This window comes from Dioscorea cayenensis, chromosome 20 (assembly GCF_009730915.1).
Source record: "Dioscorea cayenensis subsp. rotundata cultivar TDr96_F1 chromosome 20, TDr96_F1_v2_PseudoChromosome.rev07_lg8_w22 25.fasta, whole genome shotgun sequence".
Lineage (NCBI taxonomy): Eukaryota > Viridiplantae > Streptophyta > Magnoliopsida > Dioscoreales > Dioscoreaceae > Dioscorea > Dioscorea cayenensis.
In genome coordinates this window covers 9,280,832-9,285,721 of record NC_052490.1, presented here as the reverse complement: position 1 = coordinate 9,285,721, position 4,890 = coordinate 9,280,832, and the positions used below count along the sequence as shown (strand labels likewise).

At 32.6% G+C, this 4,890-nt stretch overlaps 1 long non-coding RNA gene across 1 annotated transcript; it reads left to right on the top strand.

Annotated features, from left to right (window-relative positions):
* The first annotated feature begins 1,098 nt into the window (after positions 1 to 1,098).
* LOC120251081 lies at positions 1,099 to 4,385 on the top strand. The gene is made up of 4 exons (XR_005533350.1): positions 1,099 to 1,592; positions 2,159 to 2,277; positions 3,957 to 4,068; positions 4,172 to 4,385. It is a non-coding gene; the product is annotated as an uncharacterized LOC120251081 (long non-coding RNA).
* Positions 4,386 to 4,890: the final 505 nt, after the last annotated feature.

The window sequence follows — 4,890 nt, the reverse complement described above, 5'->3', positions numbered from 1 at the left end:
GTTGCTTACGAAGGGCTATAGCTTCATTGAAAGTAGTGCTAGTGGTTTTTTTGGTCAAAGGAATGCTGACAATGCTACAATTTATGATGTGATTTTTTACATATATACCCTGGAGAAACCTGTAATAACAGATACACCTTCATAAAGGTTCTTCTTTCATATAGACCACACATATACCACTCCTGTGGGTAACCATGGGTTATTCTAAATCATTATAATATTTTATAAAAGGACCTTTTGACCCCTCTTAAATGCTTTGGAACTTTTATACACTCAGTGACCAAGAGAGAAAAGGGTGATAGTGATGAGACACCGGAATGGTAATAGTCTAAAAGATGGCTTCCATAGTGGAGGGAAGCCTGATTAAATAGGGCATTATCCCAGTTATTGAATGACCTTTCTTGTACATGTATTGAGGCATACACAAGATTTACGTATCTGCCTTAGATGTGTACGTGCAATAATCATATAGAAAGATATATTTTCAAAATAAATCTATTTTATAAATGATTATAACTCAAATTGTTAAAACATGTCATGTAAAAAGTAAAAATATGATCTATATAAAATGTGAAGTGTTAGATGCACATATCAAAGGTATAAAAATGCTCTTCTCTTGTTTTCCATCCATTATTAAGTTATAATTTGTTATTAATTGGACAAGGTTATCTATCTAAGAATCGCAATTTTTCAGAAGTATATATGAAATAAGAAACTTTATGAAGGTATACATGTAATTTGAGATTTTTGAGGGGTATATCTGAGACAACACTTTTATGATTTACCTATTAAAGGAAATGAAGAACTGAAATGAGTTATATTATTCTTTAAAGGTAAAAAAGCAGGAGTGAAACAAAAGATTGTATGTTTATCATTAAGAATGACAACACCATTTGTGAAATGTTCCATCGACTTATAATGGTGCTCAAATTAGTATGAGCATTCTGAAGAGGCTGAGATCAAAGATTTATCAAGCTCATTCCGTTCCCTTTTGTATCTTCTTTTGCGATGTAATCTTGACCTAACAAGCCAATGTTCTACAACATATCCACTTAAAGTTTATCTATAGTATTATTTCAAAAAAAAAAAAAAAGTTTATCTATATTAAAACCTTTACCTAGAACACCTCAGTATTTGGTCTTATAATTTTAGATTTGTTTGTTGAACTAAATTAAATCTTGTATCAGTGTTCTTCAATTGTTCTTCTATTATTTGCCTCTCTTGATAGTTGATACTGTAGTTGCAACTTTCCCTTGAAGCTTGTCCTGTATTACAATATATATCTGTAAGTAGAAGGACAGGTTAAATTGAGCGTTATTCAGTTACTGAAAACTAGATATGCTTATCTTTGTAAAATTGATTATGAAGCCAATTCTATTGTGTGATTTCTCCATTGTTAGCTGCTGTTAGCTTTGAAGCAGCCTTTTTTTATTTTTTATTTTATTTTTCTCTTTCTTTCTGTGACAAAGTTAAGTTTTTTCTTATCTTGATATCTCTTACTTTCAGGGTGTGCATGTGACATTGCGTTTTAGATGCCAAAGAACTTTCTAATTATTGAAATCTCGTCCGACACTTAAACGGGATGTTTAGTTGTAAGCTTCTAGAATTCATCAGCATTTTGTAGCTGAAACCTACTTCTACTGGAAAGCTACCAGCTTCTGGATAGAAGCTATTGTCAAGAATCTGAACCCAACTTTCCTTTTATCTATGAAGTTGGCCTTAGCTTACTTACATTCTATGTTGTTATAATCTCAAGAATTAATGAGTCAAATATATTATATCTTTGGAGTGTTCATTTTTTAAACTTCTTTATGTTGTTTTCCCTTTAAACTGCTCCTTTAATTAATCCTTCTTAATCTTCGAGTTCATGGTTTTTTTTCTGTTTCTTTAGCTTTCAGCTCTTTGTTTCCACAAAAAAAAAAAGCACTTTTATTATACTAGCCAACCAAGGTATGTTTGTTCAAAGCTTTCATTTTTGAAGTGTTTCTAGAGAAGCAATTGCAAATGCACTCTTTAATTCTCATGTAAGAATTATTGTTTTACAAATATATATCAATCATTTATACTGCCTGTGTAAAAATTATAATCTGTTTGTTCCATTTTGGAGATGTAATCATTGAATCTTGATTTAATGGCATTTTTGTTCTTTAATTTTCAGGAAATATTTGATTATTCTCATGTCCCTGGTCAAGCTTTGCTTCATCGAGGGCGTCATCGACATGGTGCCCGTCCTACAACATCTGGGCAAAGGATTAATTTGCTTTTATGGTGCAGAAGGTAAAGATCATCACATTCTTTGCTTGAAACATATGACGGGAAATCTTATGTTCCTTTTGACTGTATTCATCAATATCAGTTAAAATTATTGCAACTTATGTGACTTGTTGAATATAATTGTCGGGGATTTTCATTTTAGATACATGCATGCTGAAATAATAGCATCAAATGCCAGAGAACAGTGAATCTAGAAATGGAGAGTTTGGACTTGAAATGTAAATTTATTTATTCTCCCTATGGAATTGATTGAATTTCACTCTAGCAGAAACAAAATCACAACATAAGCACCAAACAACGTAAAGTGTAAATTTGTATTCTTTTGGTGGGTTTGTGCATTTATTGTCCCCAATTTGTGACATTCCCTAGATGCATCTGATAGTACTTACAAGTTCTTTGTGAAATCTGTAACTCTTTCCTTACATTCTTTTCTTCGTTTCCTGTTTGTCCTCTTTTATTAACTTTTGTCCTCTCTCTCTTTCTGGTTTTTAGTGAAGTTTTTGTATCTAATCTGCCTTGCATCCTCAACAATTTAGTCAGTTATACCTCAGGTACTATGCAGGAATTTGAATAGAAGTATTCATTTAATTATTCCAAAGAGAAATAAGTCATCTTATTATTTGGAAAATTGCTTGACTACAATTCGAAATTGCATATCTGAGGCAACTATGGTTTACGAGCCATGGTTATGTGTTTAACTGAAGAAAATGTTTAGTACTTTGGTAGAATAAGATCCTTTCGTGGGTCATTTGTTGAAAAATTATGTTTAAATGGATCTTTGTTTAAATATAATATTTTAAAACCAAATTGGTTTTGGACAGTGTAGAGCAAGGAATACTGTAATTTATGTTTGAGGGTTATTTGTATCTTTGTTATTTTCTTAAAAAGTGTAGTCTTCAACTCAAAATATATAGTTGACTTTAATTTTACAACTTTTTTCAAAGTCCCTCCACATTAGCAGTCCAGATCATTGAAGTTGATTTATTATACCATGATCCTTGGAGGGCAAATCAGTGTGTTATATTTTTCTTTTTATCTATTGATCAAGCAGTTATAAAATGAACAGCTTTTTACAATACAATTCCTTTAAACGTCCATGGAGTGAAAAATGTATACTACTCGGCCATTGATTTTGAAACATATTTACTGAAATTACATGTTACAGATAAGCACGCCTAATGTTTTCTGGAATTGTTACAAAGTAGTTAATGTTGTGGAGCCAAACAGATGGAATAAAAAACTCCAAAATATGTGGCTTCAATTACATATATTATATTGGATGATTCAGATTTCTTGAATGGTAGTACTCATGATGCTATTTGGTCTGCGAAGTTTCATGCTTGAATTGTATCAATAGAATTTTTCCTATCCCTATTATTTTAGGACAGAGATTTCTTATAGTTACTGGTTATCATGGCCCTATCCTTTTCTTTTTCTTTCAGTGTACATTAGGAAAGTTTTGTTGTGATTTTAATTAAACAGTGAATGGTTTAATTGCCTTTTGCGATCATATTGGTACTTGTCTTTGTGAATTTCTAATTTTGAAATCTTCCCTTTCAGAACATAGGTAGAGCATACTATTTCATTGTTTGATTTTGATTTTAATGGCTGAATTGTTTGGAAAAGGGATTGCTAGCTTGTGGTGCAAGTGTTTAATTGATTTCGATGCAATTCGTCTACAGTTCGGTATTTCGAGAGATGAAAAAGTATCAAAAGGACTTCTCTGGCTGGTGTGGTTTGTGCCAGCGTGAAAGGAAGGAAAGACAGCGTCAATCTGTTGTTGCCACCAAACTGGTACACTTCCGATCTGATTTTATTGTCAATTATTCTAGACAAGTAGAAATGCTACTAATTCCATGCTAATTACTAGATTGAATTTTCCGAGTCTTCTCAACAGGCATTCCTTCGCAGTGGAGGAGGGCCCCTTAACTGAAGTAGGTCTTTTGTAATTTATACCGGGTGATTGTAGAATCGAGTCTCTTGTCATATTGCCTACCCGGCTCTTAGAGGCTCTTGATGCTATCAGGTCTGTTTATTTTGTTGTTTTACAAAGAATGTTTTGTATATACAAGATGTTTTATTTTTAAGGGATTATTGTTAAATCTTGAATCCTTCTCAAATATGGATTATGTTCAATTTCTCGGAATGGTCTTGCAGTTGAAGGGGGAAAAAAGAATATATATATATATATATATAAATAGTCAAGGGAATGTGCTCTGCAAAGTTACCTTGGGTTGAAGATTCAAAATCAGGGGGGGTTAAATTGTCCTGCACAAACAATGTTGTCTTGGAAATTTTTTTGGGCACTAGGACAAATCATGAAATGTGTATTTTCTGCAAGCTTTCTATTTTGTTATGGTGGGGGATGGTACTGCACAGCAGCATTGAGACATTAACCAGGACAACTGCAGTATGACAAAAAGAACTTTGTGATGTTTTTGTGGTGTTATTTTATTTTTGTGCTTAACTTCAAAGGTTAAGTGAATTCTGAACTATTTCAACTGGCTAACGAGTTTTGTGCTTAACCTCAAAGCATGAGTTAGTTACTAGATGGCAGCAATTCACTAACTTCTCGCCTTAGTAATGTGCCTATGCGTAATCAACGTTGTGGCGGAT